Source organism: Polypterus senegalus, chromosome 15 (genome assembly GCF_016835505.1).
Source record: "Polypterus senegalus isolate Bchr_013 chromosome 15, ASM1683550v1, whole genome shotgun sequence".
Classification (NCBI taxonomy): domain Eukaryota; kingdom Metazoa; phylum Chordata; class Cladistia; order Polypteriformes; family Polypteridae; genus Polypterus; species Polypterus senegalus.
Window position 1 is genome coordinate 39620177 of NC_053168.1, and position 19528 is coordinate 39639704.

General features: G+C 36.9%; 1 protein-coding gene across 1 annotated transcript in view; it reads right to left on the minus strand.

Annotated features, from left to right (window-relative positions):
• LOC120516124 (retinoic acid receptor beta-like) overlaps nt 1-19528 on the minus strand; it is an 878498-nt gene that overhangs the window by 729518 nt on the left and 129452 nt on the right. The gene's annotated exons all lie outside the window — the stretch shown is intronic.

The window sequence follows — 19528 nt, forward strand, 5'->3', positions numbered from 1 at the left end:
TGTCATATACTGTAGTGTGTGTGTGTACCAAATTTTAGGTCAATAGGTCAAACGGTTACAGGTGATTTAAAATCCTGGACAAACAAACAGCCAGGGTAGCATATTATATAAGAAGATATATTTTTCAACATACTGTAAATTTTTGACTGTAATGTAATATACCATATATTTTGCAGTTTGTAGATGTTTCAATATATTGAATTATATATTTTCTAATTTATGTATATTGCGGTGCTTTTAAAAATATATTACACCTGGCATGGAAAATGCCATCCAATAAATATCTCCAAGATGTTTCTTATATAGCACTGTCATCAGTGCCGTACTTGGCTTGTTTTTTTTATATGAGTTTAATTTTAATTGCAGCTTGTTTCTTTGTATTTTGATATGCTACATACTGTAAGAATCCACCGGTACAACACTTGCTTAAGAACAGGGATGCTAATATTCCAGACATATTTATAGTAAAAGTCATAACAGCCTAACAGCAGATTTATTCAATTATAGAAACTAATAATCAACAGATATTCATTTATCCCTTCGCTAGCATTGTAACTGATTTCACAATTTTTCCTTGAAATGTCATATAACAGAATTTCAAAAGATCTCTGGTCTCAGAATTAATCTGAATAAAAGTGTACTCTTTCCAGTGAATTCTCAAGCATATAATATTAGATTAGACACCCTACCCTTTATCATCGCAGATCAGTTTAAATACCTCGGGGTAAACATCACAAGTAAACATAAAGCTCTTTATCAACAAAATTTCGCCGTCTGCATGGAAAAAATTAAACAAGACTTGCATAGCTGGTCAACCCTTCATCTCACACTAGCTGGAAGAATTAACACTGTTAAGATGAATATTCTTCCTAAGCTCCTTTTCTTATTTCAAAACATCCCAATATACATTAATAAATCATTTTTAGGCAATTAGATTCATTTGGAATTCAAAACATCCCCGCATCAAAAGAGCGACCCTACAAAGACAAAAGGCAGAAGGCGGCATGGCTCTACCTAACTTCCAGTTTTATTACTGGGCAGCAAATATACAGGCGATAAGAACCTGGACACAAAGAGAAGAACATACACAGGCTTGGACCGCAATAGATGTAAAATCCTGCAGTACTTCTTTGTATTCCTTGCTCTGCGCTCCAATAAACACAAGTTATCGGCAATACACTAATAACCCAATTGTGCTCCACTCACTTAGAATCTAGAACTAATGTAGAAAGTATTTTAAGACGGAGAAGCTTCTATCTGTGGCACCTCTGCAAGAGAACCACCTCTTTCAACCTTCACAAACATACGCAGTTTTTAATATCTGGAAAAATTTGGAATTAACTTGCTTAGAGATCTTTATATAGACAACGTCTTTGCATCCTATGAACAATTACATTCCAAATTTAACATTCCAACTACACATTTCTTTCACTATCTTCAAATCAGAACTTTGTTAAACAAACCTTCCAGATTTTCCTCATCTTGCACCCTCATCCATGCTGTAAAAAATATTGCTCAATCTCAAGGACTTAGACTCCATCTCTACAATATATAAAATCATTTTACAATCCCTCCCTTTCAAAGATCCAAGAGGACTCTGGGAAAAAGATCTCTCAATTCCTATATCAGAAAAGGAGTGGAAAGTAGCAATGCAGAGAATTCACTCGAGCTCCATGTGCGCAAAGCATACAATTATACAACTCAAAATTATATATCGAGCACATCTGTCTCGACTAAAACTCTCAAAATGTTTCCAGGGCATGATCCAACCTGCGAACGTTGCAACCAAGTCCCAGCCTCACTAGGTCACATGTTCTGGGCCTGCACCAAATTAACATTATTCTGGACAAAAATTTTTAATTACCTCTCAGACAGCCTTGGACTCACAATCCCTCCTAACCCATTAACAGCTGTGTTTGGGGTTCTTCCAGATGAGTTTAAAGTGGAGAAGGACAAACAAATTGTGATTGCATTCACTACACTGTTGGCACGCAGACTTATTCTCATACACTGCAAAAAAACCCAAACTCTCTTCTTTTAAGTCAGTGGGAAACTGATGTGTTATATTATTTGAAGTTGGAAAAAATCAAATACTCAGTTAGAGGATCCGTACAGACTTTTTTCAAAACATGGCAGGATCTAATCAGTAATATTTTAAAATAAGTTCATAAAGCACAGAGAATTTATTAATTTAGGTATGTTTACAAGCTTTAAATTTAACGCTGTTTGGCTTGCTCTCTCTCTCAGGGGTGGGGATCGATCTTTTCTTAACTTAATTTTTCTCTTTGTAAAAACTTGATTGCTTTGTATGGATTGTAATAAAATTAATAATAAAAAAAAAGAAATGTCATATAACAGTACTTTCAGCATGGAATAAATTGCAGGCAAGGTATGCTAACATATCTGCCTACTAACTTGAACAACTACCGTGAGTTACAGGGAGTTCAAAATAAATTGGATTCGTTGCACGGCCCGCTTTAAACTCTTTCCAAGTACAAGTACTCTGTATTAAAATTCCATTCAGTAATGTTACAAAGGTAATTTAACGTTGATTCATTCAAAGATAAAAATGGCTAAAAGTCTCATCACTCAATTAACATCAAAGTCTAAAATGAGTATTGCCTCAGTATACAGTGAATTTAAATAGATGTCAACCAAAAAAGAAAAAACCTAGTTTTACTCACTCAATTTCACCAGCCTGTTCTCTTCTTATCACATTCTGAAAAACAGCATCTCCATTAGCTATAGAAAAAAATCAGATTTCATTCTGTTCAGTTGTGGCTTGGTTCGTTTAATTTGCAGTTGGTCTTTTCTGTCTTTTTTATTCCCACTTTTTGATTTGTTAATGTCAAAATATCCTTAACGCTGATTATTGATTCAGATTGCTATGTTAATGATGATATACAGGTGGTAAATAGCGTTAGATTTTTCAAAAATCCAAGGCTATTTTCTGATAAAAAATGTAGTGTAATCAGTTAATCTCAGATTTATCGTCACATGTGACACACCCTCAATCAGCCAAAATGATTGACGATGCTGTGTGATATTTTTCAGTTTTTACCTGTGCTTGTTTCACCAACAGGAACCCCCTTATTTTAATCATGGCTAATTTATGAAGGTGGGAAAAAATGCTACCTGTGGGTTGTCAAGGAACTGAAAAAGGCAAAACTGGGTCCCAAGGCCCAAAAGGTAGAGTAACGCTGCTCCAAGATAAAGTCTGTAATCCAGAGAGACAATAACATTGTTATCCCAAAGTGGTTAAGGAAGAAAAAATAAATTGCAGCAGCTGCAAACTTGGATGATGTGTCACGTTTGTTGATGCTCTTATTTAAAGTTAGTGAGCACTGATGAAATCATCTGGAGGAGTGCACTGGCTGATGGGAATTGTAGTTCCCACTTTCTCATTTGCACAAGGTTACAGATAAGATGCAGGAGGTGTAGAATATATTCTAGCTAGATCAGTTGCACAAAATTAACTACACTTAAAGCCCCAACACCTGACAAGCACTTGCTAAATGCTCCCTTATATGAGCTTCGCTGAACTTTGCTTGTTTATGCAGGCGGCCTTCATTTGCATAAACCAGCATGTCCCATTTCTCTGTGGGATCACCGTAAGCTCTGTGACAAAACGGAGAGGTGATGCATTTGAATATCATACTTGCTAGAACATTATTAATCACAAATATCAACAAATAAAAACAAAATTCTACTATGTCACCAAATTTCAATCAAACTTTGGGGCATTTAGTTTTTCTAGTATGTGTGTTTTTTAACCTTGAAATATTGAACTATCCTTTCTAAATGGATACCTATTGCCCTAGATGTATAATCCTGCCAATGTCATCATTTTAGCTAAATGGGAAATAATGTTTTTGTTGATGAGTAAATGAATGAGTAAGTCAGTCAACTTTGTATTTTATGGTCGAGTATGGAACTGCAATATACCATTGAAAAAACTCCAAGGTACCATTAAAAAATGTTGTGGTGCCAAAAGAGAATAAATAATTAAAATGGGCCGCTATGTGTGCAAATACAGTACAAGGAGACTGTCCAAAACAAGAAAGCCGCCAGGATGGGTTAAGTTTGGAAGGGAGCTCCGTCCTGCGGTGAATTTGGTTCAGAAGTGACCGCATACACCTCCCACAGCTCTGGCATTCATAGGTGGGACCGGAAGGGGCGGAGTCATTTGTCTTCACTGGGCATCTTATTTGTGCTGAAGAGGGAATAAAAGAGGAGATGCTTAGCGCCAGCATCCTCTCTCGACCTTGGGGTGGTAGTACATACCTCAGATATGCCTGCAGAATGGTCCACAGATCTGTATGCATGATAGCCCACACAGTTTTGGAGAATACTGCAATACACCAAGGCTAAGTGATCACTTTATAAAGTACATCATTGTAGCAGTAAACTGTTTTGTGATTTGCCCTCAGAACTCCATCATTTTTTTATGCAAGAACTTAATACAATGGTGAAAGTGTGTCAAAAGGATGCTGGATTCTGTCAACTCCAATAGCCCTCCATAATTATAATAAATTAGCTCCAAAAAGCTTGATGCATCTTATTCCACATATGCTTGATTGTATTGTGGTCTGGTGTCACAGAGGACATTGCATTTACCTGAATTGCTTATTAAGTTCCTGGAATCATTCCATGACTTTTCAGCCTTTTTGTAATAGAGAATCATTTTGTTGAAAAATTCCATTCATACAGTAGATGGGAGATGAATTAAATCAGTAGGAAACAAGGGACCCAATGTATACACAAAACCACACTCTACATCTCTACACCACTATCACCAGCCTTAGTTTTTGATATCTAATATGATGAATCCTAGTAGTTATAACCATACCCTTCAGTATTTTTTTTTAATGTGAGGTACGAGTTAACTCATATCTCGTTGAGCCTGTCAAGATGTGGCATTCGATATAACTTGTTCCTCAGTATACAGCCACTATAGGACACAGTCAGAATGCTGGCGATCATTACTGCCATGTCTTACTATAGTGCCGTCATCTAATGGACAGACATAGAATTTGTTTTCGGGACAAAACAGTTTTTGGAAAATAGTACAAATATACAGTCCGCAGTTATATTGTTGCAATAAAGGTATAAAGCTTCTGATGTTTTAAAAAATCTAGATTTTTTGCACAATGAATATTTTAATTATAATGATAGTTATTGAGATAGTGATAATTAATTGGATGTTGTGGAACCTGCAGGCTATGGTACTGTTGTGGATAGTTGCCCTGAAAGAGTTTTTTCATCATAAGGTGTCCGATGTGTCACCACATATGGATATTCTGCCGGCCACTGAACGCAAACAGTCACCAACTTCCGAAAGTGCAGCAAGCATGGACAGCACAAAGAAATGGATATTATTTACTAAGCCTGAGCTCTGTGTCGTGCCATGTGTCAAGTTCTCTCATTCAGAAGCAGACTTTTAGTTATGTTGCTTATGAAAATAAAGTAATTAACAGTATCTTTACATTTTTTATTGGATTTATTTACATTTACACGGTTTTGACAGTTACTATTGAAAATAAAGCCTTTGCTTTCTAATACAGTACATTTCTTCACATTTTCATGAGTTTTGACGGAATTCATTATTTATCATATGTGCAGTGTCCTAGTAATAAATGGTCCAGCAGTCAGTGTGTTAATTAGCAGGCATTACAATTCACCAGACCAAGTGATGCTTTTAAAAATCTTCCATGCCCATTGTTTGTGTTCCTCTGCCCACTGTAACGACAACCTCTTGTTGTAGTCGAAGAACATATCACATTTCTGAACAAAAAAAAGCAAACAAAAGCCCTTTCTAGTCCTGCTGTTGCATTCAGTGTTGTGTTGACTGACTATATCTCATTTATAGATCTGCGTACATTGTGTCAGGCTCTCTCTGCCTTTCATTAATTCTCACAAATACGAAATTTGTTTTTGCTCGACTTTGGTGAAAAAGCAGAAATGTTCGAGAATTTCTGTCAACTCACATTGAAATGAATTGGCAAGCAGGAGTGGATTTTAACGATACAGTGGTCTTTTAGGTGTTCCTGAGGGTGAGGAGATTGACTCCCCACTATGCTTAACTGATTGTTGTGGCCAAAAATGTGATCTGAGCTGTGAGGCAACAGTACTAACCACTGCTCCACCTACCTCCCTGAGAGAAAATTATACTCCAGGTCCACAATACTCCAAGTCTTTCATCTCTCTCTGCATCTCCTGAGCTCGTATCACTATGAGTACCAAACACCCACATAACCTGTGATGCAAGGAGTCAGCGTTGTATACTCGGTGTGTCACTATCTGGTCTGTGCTGCATAGCAAGGAGCATAACATGCTTAATCCAGCAGGGAAAACACAACGCACAATGAATCCATGCAGAACAACAACAAAGCATTTCAATCAGCTAATGTACTTCTCAAATGAACGCACTGCAATTTTTTCTTTTAACGCATACAGGGTACAAGTCCAACAAAAATATCAACTGGGTAGTGACATCACACAATTATGTATATGCCGTAAATTATTCACACAGTGCAAAACAGATCAGACAATGCCGTAAAGTATGACTTGGAGTACAGTATGTATGCATGACAGTTTTGTGCATGTGCAACATAAATCGGGCAGGTAGTATAGATCAGGTAGTGTCAACCCCAATCAACATCACTGGTAACTCTGTAATGGCCTTGCAAAGCATCATGGGGTTCTGGGAAAGAATAGTTTGTCTATTAAACAGGATTAGGATTACATGCAGGTTTGGTCCTTATTTTAACATTTTTGTAATTTTTGCCCCAGTCTCTTTCCCCAGTATTGTTTGTTTAGGGCTGTTGGCTGATATGCAATCAAAAACAAGCTAAGAGCCTGATTTAGGAAACCTGCTGCCACAGCTGCTTTGCTATGATATTAACTCTGTGTAGTGGTGATCTTTGGCTCCTTTTTGTGCTTCTGGAATTTCATTTGTGATATTAAGATGTTTTTGGCTACATTCCTTTGGTTTGTTGGATTTACAGTTTACATTTTGGGTTACAGAATTCTGGATTTTGTGGTTTTTAGTCAATTGTGCATTTTTTTCTTGTGTCAGATTTTTTTCTTCTCTTATGTTTTCTTTTTGAATTGTTACTTTATAATGTCATTTTTTGTTTATAATCTTAACATACTTTTCTGTTTTGTATTGTCACTCAGTCAGTCATGTTCTAACCTGCTTAGTCCAGAACAGGGTTGTGAGGGTCTGCTGGAGGCTATCCCAGCTAGCATAGGGTGCAAGGCAGCAGAGCTACCACTGGACCACCGTGCTGCCTGTTTTGTATAGTATTTCTTTAATTTTCTTCTTTTTTTGGAATATCTATAACTCTTTTGATTTTTGAAACATATTTGGTACTTGTTATTTTATATTCTTTATTTATTTGAATAAATGAAATTAAATCTTTTAAATATTTAATGAACAAAGTGCTGCTTTGACCTTCAAATTTTAAAGGAAAGCACAACATATTACCCTTGGGATCACAACTCTCTGTTGCTCTCATGTTCTATTTTTTCACTCTGTTTACATTTCTTACTCTGTATAGTCCTAGGAGATTTTGTGAAGCCAAACTCCTATTTTACAGTCTTGTTGTACTGCTCTTCAGAAAAAAATAATTAATTATGGAGCTTTCCTCTCCCTCCCTTTGAAGTACAAAGTTGCTTTTGTCTCTGCATTTAAAGAAGCACTAAGAACTTCATTCTGCACTCTGATCTGTAGCATTTACTTTCTGCTTTTGTTTGATCTATGTCTTCTTTGGTGGATTGTCCTTTACTGTGCTCATCTGCCATTTTAGGTGTATATGCAATTCATGTTTTCATTTTGTATTGTGAATTGGTGAAGATAGATTCTATGAAAGTATAGCATAATTGTTTATTAAAAAAAAGAATAGACTGTCCCTTGGCTTCTACTTTTTCAAAGAGGGGTTCTTTGTCTACTTAACCTTTATGAAATTGTCAATACCCTATCAGCGTCTTCAAATGGAATTGATGTCAATGAATATGTTACGCTGTTTTTTGCACCAAAAAAAACAGCATTGAAATGGAAGTGATAACCTAATCACATGTTTCTTATTAACTCATGTTTTTTGTGCTTCTTATTTTCTTCTTCCCATGAAGAGGTTTAATTACTTATGAATTAATTTGCTTATTTGCAAAAATATATACTTTAATGAGCTGATGGCCTGGATATAATCATCAGACCACTTCTATCTAAGGATGAATGCAGTTCTTTGCATCCAATACAGCTGGTCATTTTCACTTAACAATTACTATACTGTTCTTTTAATATCGTGGTACAGTGACATCATTAGACTGTATCTGAGGTCCTATTAATACAAATAAACAATGTCCTTTGGTTGGATGTATCTGCAGTTTGGTTCTGGCTGGAGGCAAGACTGGAGGAGCAGGGATATCTTGAGGCCCATGATCTTGGGACCCATCCCTGCCCTCAGCCTTGCACTGGAATATGATGAGCCCTGAGAAAGGAACATTGGAACTACTGTATTATACCAATGGATATAAAAATAAAAATGCCCTTTAATATTTTGATCACATGCAATACCAATGATCTCAAATGAGATAAAACACAGGAAAAAAGTCAGTTGACAATGAATGTGAATTCATGGTGACATTTTATCATTAAAAGTAGAGGAATTATGTGGCTAAAGCTCAAGGATGTTAGGTAGTATGATTTGTCACTAAATTCCATTAAGAGATTAAACAATGCATAATGGCTGCCCTTTTCAAAGGACATTATTGTCAGACTTTAGATGATCTTGATCGCAGGCTACAGGAATGCGTCATGTGTTCAGGGAGTTTCTGTGCCAAACCTCTCTGTGCTTTCTGTAATGTTTTTGTATTGAAGGGCAACAGACAGCACAAATACACAAAAAGTTCAAAAAAGCTATAATCTTTTATTCTTCATTCTTGAAAAGAATAAGCAGCTCATTTTTTTCATTTACCAGAGCTCTCCCTAAAGTGCAAGTTCCTAACCCTACAGCTGCACTTTTAGACAGAAAATATCAATTGTACTTATAACATACACACATCATTTGTTTCTACTATCATTTACACTATATGGCTAAAAGTATGTGGACACCCAAACAAATTATTGAGTTTAGGTGTTTCATTGTTAACATTGGCAGTATAAGAGGTCATACAGAAGAGCTCACTGACTTTAAACATGGCACTGTCATGGGATGCCACCTTTGCCACAACTCAGTACATGAAATTTCTGCTCTGCTAGATCTGCCTCGGCCAACTGTAAATGACAGTATTGTGAAGTGGAAGCGTCTGGGAATAACAACAGCTGAGCCATGAAGTAGTAGACCACACAAACTCTCACAGCGTTGCGCTGCCAACTGCTGAATTGAATGGTATGTACAAATTGCCTCTCCTGTGTTGCATCACTTACAACAGAATTTCAAACTGCCCCTAGAAGCAGCATCAGCATGAGAACTGTGCATTAGGACAGGCTTCATGAAATAGGCTTCCATGGTCAAGCAGCTGCTCACAGCCCCAAGATCAGTATGCTCAATGCCAAGTGTTGCTCTTGGAATTTGGAGCAGTGGAAACGTTTTTTCAGGAATGATGAATCATGGTTCAGTGCAAGAAGGATATGCTAGAGTGTCAAAATTATTTAATTCTCAGCACATATGTGTTTGAGTTATGCCCCCCGGACTTGCCCGCAATGGATATAAATGGTACCTGGATTGGGATCCCCATTGATTGTCTGCTGGCAGTTACTGTACCCTCAGGGACCTGGCAAAGAAGCTATACAGCTATACTCCCAGCTGTGGGTAGGGCAGATTATCCTTCAGAGACATTGGCACTTGTGTTGGATGAAATACAAGTACAGTTATGGTAGTATTGCATCAGTAGGTAGAGGAAGGTTAATCTGTTGAAACTGAATTGAGTGGTCTGGAGCACACTGACACACATACACACACTAAACAGGAGAACAGGCATCTATGTGCGTGGCAGTGATGGACCAAACAGGCACATCATAGTCCCTTGCGTAGCGGTTGGGGTCTGTCACATGTCAACAGGTGGCTGAATGTTCAACACTGCATACAGCGGTGAGGCCCTCTCATTCCCAACCCAGTGCTTCAGATAACCTTGACCTTTGAACACAAGCATGTGTGACTGCAATGGAGCCAAGAACGCTGTCAATGACAGGATGACTGGCATCACATTATGTTTTTGGATGAGTACCAGTTCAACTTACTGCACCATGCTCCATGTATGAAAGCACTATGGCAAAAAATCACTGCACTTTGTAGGGCCATACAGGCCCAGTATCAGCAGTTATGATGTAGGTTACCTTTGAGTTCCACTCCTGTTCCTGCATCATACACACTGCCAGTACCTTGACCAGCCAGCAACACATCACAGAGGGGTTGGAGGTTGAGGTAATAACTTATCTGCATAAGTTCTCTGGTGCCATATACCAACAGTGAAATTGTTCAGCCACGTGTGGGACAAAACATCTTTTAGTTCCTGGATAAACACTGTATCCAACTCCTTCTCTAACCCACACATTTACTGGACTTGTCTCCCGTTAAACATGTCTGGGACATGGACGGACAATGATTGGCATACCACAGACCACCAGCAGTTGCCCTCAACTTTGGGCTCATTTATAGAGATGACATGGCATGCCATTCCACAAGCATGCACCCAGCATCTGTTCCTTCCAGACCTTGTACAAGGGTTATTTCTGCCCATAGTGGACACACCAAATACTAATTAATGGGTATCCTGCATGCATGACTGAGATGTACATTTCACGTATGCCATGTATCATAAGTAATCTGCATTATGAATAAGTCTTTCTTACTGATGCAGTTTCAGAGGCCAGCAGTGTAGGCTGCATGATAGGTACTGTATACTTTTTATTTATTTATTTATTTATTATTATTGTATTTTTCTCAGCTGTTCTGAATACCCATGTCAGTATGAGTTTCATTATACTGTACTATGTAAACATGACAATAAACTGGAGTTGAATTTCTGAATGATAGCATTTAACCTATGATTAAGCATGTATGTGCTGGTAGTGCATCCCTAACCTGATGGCAGTGAATTTGTTCAGGCTAACATTCACATATCACTAGTGGGCAATGAATGGTCTGAAGAACAGGATAACACTGTAATCCATGTACTGTGCCACTCTGAAACAAACGGTAACCAAAGAAAACATCTTTGCAGGAAGAGGCTGGTTGTCCTAAAAAGGGCCGGTGAGCCAAAAAATGGGCCAGGAAACAGAAAAACAAAAAATGGTCAAAAGAAAGATGTAAAAGTCATCAGGAAACCAAAACATTTAAGCACTAAAACTGAAGCCAAAAATCAAACTCAAGAGGAAACTGTTATGACCAGTTGCTTTATTTGATTAAATAACTAACTCCCTTAGGTTTTTACCAACAATTTACCATGCAGAATATTGTTTTGGAGTGCAAGGTATTTATTTCTGATTTTTTTTTATTATTCTGTTAAAAAATTGTCACCTTCTACCTTGATGTTGTCATTTTGTTTTTCCATGAGAACCGCCATTTAGAGGAATTTCTGTTGATGGTTGCTATGTTAGGTAAGGGCGACTGGAAGGGTGTGGTGCGTGACACCACCAGGTCAAAGTTATAAAGCTTAGTGTTGTACAAGTTTCTGATTGTTTGAGATTACAGATACAATTTAAAAGACCTGTCAGTTTGGTTTTTCTTTGCTTTTTTCTGTTTAAAAAATTCTCTCTGCATGTGCTTTCCTGACTTAAAAGTTTGTTTTAGTGTATTTAGGAATGGTATTTTGACTTTTTGGTATCAAACTTCGCCTGACTTTTTGATTATGTCTCTTCTTCCATTTAAAAAATTACGTCTGCCAGTTCCTTCAGGTGGTAGAACAAAAACTGAGCAAAAGTCAAAGTCAGCATAAAAAACAAAAATAAATAAATTGCAAAGAAACCATGAGGCAGCACTTTTATGCTTTATTCCAATACTAGGGTACTGGCAAAACAGCGCAACCACATTTAATACTGGTGACACGAAGACGTCACACGTGACACAAAACATCACAAATTATGAAGTCAAGGAGACAAAATGATGGCACCCATAAGAATTCAAAATGAAATTTCAATAAAAATGTTGATAAATAAATTAACGAAACATACCGTAACTATTAAGAGTGGCATAATACTGTAACACTATGCTCATCTTAGTAACCATAGTTCAGCTAAGTTCTTAACAGAAATTCTAAGGTGATATTTGAAGCAATAAGCCCCACTACTCAGTTGTTGAAATAGGAAAAAAAAGAACTGGCTGTACTCCCTGTTATTCTGGATGATAACTACTGAAACAATTTCAAATAGAAGGGGGAAGATTCCCCCTCAGAGGTCAGAAAAAGTGCTGATATACAATGTAAATGTTTGGTGAAAAGACTGATGTCTAAATACGTTTTTTAGAAATTTAGAATATTAGAACAATCTAAATGAGAACAGGCCATTCAGCCCAGCAAAGCTCGCCAGTCTCATTCACTTACTTCTAAAAAACATCAAGTCGAGTTTTGAAAGTTCCTAAAGTCCTGAGGCTTCATGCATAACACCGTGCGTAGAACTCGCACTATAACTTGACGTAAGCACAAAAGCCGAAATGTGCTTACGCACAGAAAATTCCAGATGCAGGAATCTGTGCATACTCCAACTTCCACGTTCTTCCGCTTCATAAATCCTGATCAGCGTGAAAAATAACACATGTGTACGCGCCTTCTGTCCCACCCCGTCTCCTCCCAGAATTATGCCTCTATGAATATGCAAATCAATATAAATAGTCCTTAAGCTTTGCGTTCTGTGAAAAGGCAATGGCAAAAGCAAGAGGGAAAATATAAGAATTTCAGCAAATACCAAGTGGAGGCCAAGAAAAACGTACTATTTGTTGGTTTATACAGTGGTATAATCAACAAAAGGAAGTTGATCAAGTGACATAGCATGTTGGACAAACTTGAAAGCTCAATTTCGCAAAGTCGCACAGTGCCTGACATAAAAAAGTATGAAGTACCGTGGAAAAGTGCGTGGCTTTACGTCAAGTGTAGGTTTTATACATCACGATTTGAACGTGGAAATGTTCTTACGCAACATTTCTGTGCGTACGCACCATTTATACATGGGGCCCCTGCTGTCCCACCACACTACTTGGTAGCTTATTTCAAGTGTCTGAGGTTCTCTATGTAAAGAAAAACTTCCTAATGTTTGTGAGAAATTTACTCTTAACTGTAAATCCAACTGTGTCCCTGTGTTTTTGATTAACTTATTTTAAGATAACAGTCTCGATCCCCTGGACTAATCCCCTTTATAACTTTAACCACTTCAGCCGTGTCACCTCTTAATCTTCTTTTGCTTCTTTTGGTTGTGGAATGAAGTGTAGTGGCCCACCTCAAGTACTCCCACACCCACTAATCATCAAAACACCAAATAATGGAATTTCTCATGGAAAAAATGATGTTTGAAACAAGTAAAGAAACAGTACTGGTGAAGGGAAGGTCGAAGGTTGCAAAAAATATGTAGGTGTCAGATTTAGTTTATCAGTTACTTGCACCTTCTTCTTGTATATTGTTCAAAGGAACAAATGTTATATAATTCATACTTTTTAAATTAATCCCATGAGCTTTCTGTCAAACATATTATTGTTTTCACTAGTACAAATTAAAGAAGGTTGTTTACTCCAAATAATGGAAAAATATTGAGGAATATACTAAAGAAAATGCATTAAAACCTGCCAAAGGGAATTAAATGGATGTCTTGGTCATAACAAAAACCTTTTGCATTGAGGAACATTCTTCTGTGATCCAGCAGAGGAACAAATGCATTTGAAAAAAAAGAATGTTATAATGTATTCTACTTCATAAAGTAATCTGCAGCTAGAAAAGATTTTTTAGGCATGGACAAGTGTGTACTGCTTTGCTCAAAATATTTTGAATATTATTTTTAATAATTTCAGCTATTTTTCCGACATTTTTTACTTGTTCATGCCTGAGTAGCTTGCTCTGATTATTTTGGGATACTCATGAGGTTATTATGTTTTTCATTTTCTGTTTTTTATTTAACAATCCTCTTTACTTATCTTGATATCAAAAGTGATAGTTTATGTAAAAATTATGCCATAATTATTTGTTAATTATGCTAATTTGTTATTAATTATTGTTTAAACTGTTAGACTACTATTTTTATAAGTAAATAAATGATTTCTCCTGGATCTTTGCAAGTAATCTTTGCAGTACAGAAACTGCACTTGTTAAAGTAGTAAATGACTTGCGGGTAAATGTAGATATAGGCTGTTTATCTGTTCTCATCCTCTTAGATCTGAGTGCCGCATTTGATACCATTGATCACAATATTCTTAGAAATCGCCTTAGTCAATGGATGGGCCTCTCGCGCAGTGTCTTAATTTGGTTTGAATCCTACCTGGCAGGTAGAAAATTCTTTGTTAGTTGTGGTAATTAGATTTCAAAGACACATGATATTCTATATGGTGTTCCACAAGGCTCTATCCTGGGTTCGCTGCTCTTTTCGATTTACATGCTTCTGTTAGGTCAGATTATCTCGGGGCATAACGTGAGCTACCACAGTTATGCTGATGACACACAGCTGTATTTATCAATAGTACCTGAAGACCCTGACACTCTTGATTCACTGTCACAATGTCTCACTTGTGTTTCCGAATGGATGAGTAGTAATTTTCTCAAACTAAATAAAGAGAAAACAGAAATTTTAGTGATTGGCAATAATGGATATAATAAGATTAGAAACTAGCAAAATACCCACGCTTCACAGCGAAGAAGTAGTGTGTTAAAGAAGTTATGAAAAAGAAAAGGAAACATTTTAAAAATAATGTAACATGATTGTCAATGTAATTGTTTTGTTACTGTTATGAGTGTTGCTGTCATCAAGGATTTGATTATCATTATTTCTTTCAATCAGGTTCATATTTAGAGGATGTGTTGTGTTCAAGTTATATTCCGTGTTTGTCAACTGTTGTAAAGATAACAGGTTTCATTCATCGAAGTGTTCACTACCCAAATCGGTACTCGTGAATCTAAAATGTTTAACAGGCATTCCCGGTATTAAGTTGTGGATTTGCCGCCGAATATTTAGCGACAGCGTGTCTATGAACTTAATTTAAACTTAAGAATTACACCTTGCTTTCCTATTGATATGTCTACAAAGGCTTGTTCAGATTCAGAGGGTTGTTCCTTTCTTACTGCATCAATAAACAGCTCGTCTTCCTCTTTATCTCAGACATCACACACTGCATACACGGGTTTACCTTTCCCAGTCCTGCAAAGTCAGTTCATGTGAGCCGCTCTGAGTACATGCATTAAAGGTTCTCAGCTGTGCTTGTACTATCTCGTGCGATCTTGCGATGTCCACGGCTTTATTTAATGTTAGCTCAGACCCGTCACTTAAAAGATTCTCTCGCACTTTTTCTGAGTTTGTGCCAAACACTATTCTATCTCTGACCATCTCATCTTCGTTTGCATAAGCACAGTCCTTCACCAGCAATTTTAACTCCGTTACAAAGTAATCAAAAGTCTCGTTTAAACCCTGCGTCTTCTCATTAAACTTGTATCTCGCGAATATCGTATTCGTCATAGGCATGACAAACGCCAGCGGCAGCGTATCTATAAACTTAATTTAAACTTACGGTGTACACCGTGCTTTATTTCCGCAGTAGCTGCACTTATGAATATGCTTGTATGAGTCACTCGCTTCATATTCTTTTGCTGCCTTCTCAATTGTGTAATGCGTTTTTTGTTCAGCGCTTTTTGGAGCTCTTGCTTGTTCTCTGCGTACTGCGTTTACAGTCAGTTCATGTGAGCCGCTCGGAGTACATGCATCGAAGGTTCTCAGCTGTGCGTTACCTCATGCGATCTTGTGATGTCCACGGCTTTAGTTAAAGTTAGCTAAGACCCGGCACTTAAAAGCTTCTCTCACACTTTTGCTGAGTTGAGTCTATCCCTGACCATCTCATCTTCATTTGCATAAGCACAGTCCTTCACCCGCAAATATTTAGCGGCAGCATGTCTATTGGATAGCTGCTGACGGACGGCCTTATATGGGCAGGCACTCAATTACGTGGGAGGCGTGACGATGAGGGACGCAACTCCGCCTCGTATATATGTACATAAGTAGGTTCCAGTTATGACCGTTACGCGCAGAATTTCAAAATGAAACCTGCCTACGTTTTGTAAGTAAGCTGTAAGGAATGAGCCTGCCAAATTTCAGTCTTCTACCTACACGGGAAGTTAGAGAATTAGTGATGAGTCAGTGAGTCAGTCAGTCAGTTAAGAGCTTTGCCTTTTATTAGTACAGATACAGTAAACTTGATGCATTAGGATTAAAAGTCAAGACGGACGTAAAGAATTTAGGGGTAGCTACTGACTCTGACCTGAATTTTAAATCACATATTAATCAGATTACTAGGACGGCATTTTTTCACTTAAGAAATATACCAAAAATTAGACTTCTTATATCATTGAAAGATGCTGAAAAATTAGTTCACGCATTTGTTTTCAGTCGGCTAGATTATTGTAATGCACTCCTCTCAGGACTACCCAAAAAAGACATCAATCGATTGCAATTAGCGCAGAATGCAGCTGCTAGAATCTTAACTTGGAAAAGAAAATCCAAGCACATCACCCCAGTTTTGATGTCACTACACTGGTCACTTACCTGTGTCATTTAGAATTGACTTTAAAATACTGCTTATGGTTTACAAAGCCTTTACAAGGCCTACTTAATAATATAAATTTTACTGAATAATGTACAGAGACATTTATGATTTTTGTGAAATATATGCTGTGAAAGCTATGATATATGTCATATGTTTCCTTGCTTTACTGAGAGCAAGTGTTAAAAAATACATAGTCTTAGAGGTAACCAAAATAAAACTATATAACTTTTTACGGGATCCTTAACATAGTAAACTTTAATAGAATTTCAAAGTGTACCTCCCTTTTTCAATTATACTATAAAGTTATGTAGATTGGTGCTAAAGAAGAAATGATGCTCTTTTGATGTTGCATTTGTCACTATATGTCTGTTAGGGACACTGTAGGGTGGTAAATGTCCCGAGGCAGGGAAAAAATAGCAAAGAAGCAGGCCAAATACACGGACAGATCACAAGAAAAAGTCAGAGAACAAGAAAGGACTAACAAAAGGATTTTATCAAATCAAAAATGATAACATCAAATTCATTGTTCACTAAAATAACTTGACAACCAAAAAAAACCTATTTCTGTGTTGGGACTGTTAACCATAACTACAACTAACATGGTGTTACCAGTTAGGTTGCCTGGATATGCACACCTCCATCTTTTATAGGCACGACAAAATAACTCAACAGGCCTGGTGACTGTTAAGGAAGAACTTTCTATGTAAATGTGTAAAGTGCTTCTGCCTGTTCCTGCCCGTGTAACTAAAACACTCTGTACTATTTGTATCCAGCACATTTGTTATGAAGATGAGACCATATGACATTTTAACTTTTTAATTGTGGTATTATACATAGCAAATCATGTTTAATGATCAGATATTTGTCAAAGACTTTTAATTTGTTTAAATATTTTGTGAACTTTTAACTATACAAAGATATATAGGGTGTGCCATACTGTAGATTACACTATTTGTCTGTATGCTGATTGGTGCAGACTGATGTGTTTCTTAACTGTGTTATACAAATGATCCTAGCTTATTTAATATCGATGCCCTTGCACATTTGCCAGTCTGTACAGAGAACTCAACAGTTAAAACATAGGCTCCTTTGGGCACCAATGTTATAATAAAGGATGTCCAAATCCTGACTTGTCGCAATGGTGAGCTCAGCTGTTATTTAAGAGTATTTTCAAAAAGAATTTCTGCAACAGTGACAGTAAACTATATTAACGTAATGATTAAGATTCTATTCCTTATTTTTATCATGTTACCCTTGTCATTTAAAGACATCTTTTTGGTGATTTTGAAGGATTTTGATTTTTTTTTTAATTTTATGGTCATTTTTGTTTTTGTGCCTGATGTGTTTTTTCACAAAATATTTCAGTGTCACTTCCGTGATGCCATTTTGTTTTTGAATGATTTAGTTGATTGGTTAGTGTACCATTTTTATGCATGTTCAAGTGAAAGTGTGCAATGTGTGACATTATCATGTCATAGCAATATTGCTTGTACACAATAGGATTCTCCAAAGACCTTTGCTTGCATTTATTTTGTTTCTCAATGCCTGGTTTTGAAATTCTTGCTGAGGTTTTTGATAATGCTTAACATTTAATAATTTGGCTCTTGTTATGAGGTTCTTTTTCAATGTTTTGATTCTCGATAACTAGTACCAGTTACTAACTAAGATTCTTGTTTAACCTCCTGTGCTTGTTTGACTGATTATTTATCTTGCTGGCTATTCTGTTTTTGGGCATGGATTTCAACTCCACTTAAAAGCTGCTGTCACCTTGTGCAGTCAGCATAATTACCACAACCATGAAAACCATCAATACAAAATGGTGTCAACAACAAAAAGGTTTCCAAACACAAAATGGTGATGAGATGACAGTATCAGCTTAATGTGAAAAGATATTAACTGCTCAAAAAATGAATATAATAGGAAAAATGTAACAATTTCAGTGGCTGACACCAAATGCTCATCCTCAAATTCAATACTTACTAACTCAGATAATCCTCTCAGACATGTGACAGAACCTTAAGACCTAATTGATTTATGAATGAGTGTGGATGTGCACTCGAGTGTCTTAAGATTGACTGGTCCCCCTTCCAGGGCTGATTGTTGCCCTGTGCCTGATGATGCCCTCATAGATTCCAAACTTCAGAACCCTGAAAAATATTAAGCAGGATTAAGTATCCTGAAGATGGTTGGATGAAATGTTAAAGACTGTTTACTTGATGCACAATAACACATCTACCAAATATGATTCAGTTCAAAGCATCCTTTTACTGGCTTAAACTTTATTATTGTAACAGTCAAATTTAACACAAGGTGGGATTTAATTTCCATCCTTATTTGCATCCAGTTTTCTCAAGCTGCTTTTAGTATTACAAGGTTTGCACACACATAGAGCTTATTAACACTGGATAAGGGAAAAGTATGCAAATACTATATAGTATAGAAGAAGCTGCGACAAGAATCAAACCCCCATTCCTGAACCTTGAGGCAGAAGCCACCATGCCTCCCACCTAAACTACAGTTTCCCAATAGCAGTGCAATAGAAGACACCAATTATACATTTGAAACCCTTTTATTCATTCAACTTTAGTCAACCTCCCACAAGATAGTTATTACAAGACAGCTAACCTGCAATAAACTGGGATTCATAAAGTGCTGTGCAGAAGAGGACAGAATTAACTTACAGTATGGAAAACAACAGGATATTGTGGAGGAATATTTAAACATGGTATTTGTCTTACAATTACATTCACAGAAAAACATAAAAACAACAGATGGAAGGATAAATCTACTCCAAAAAT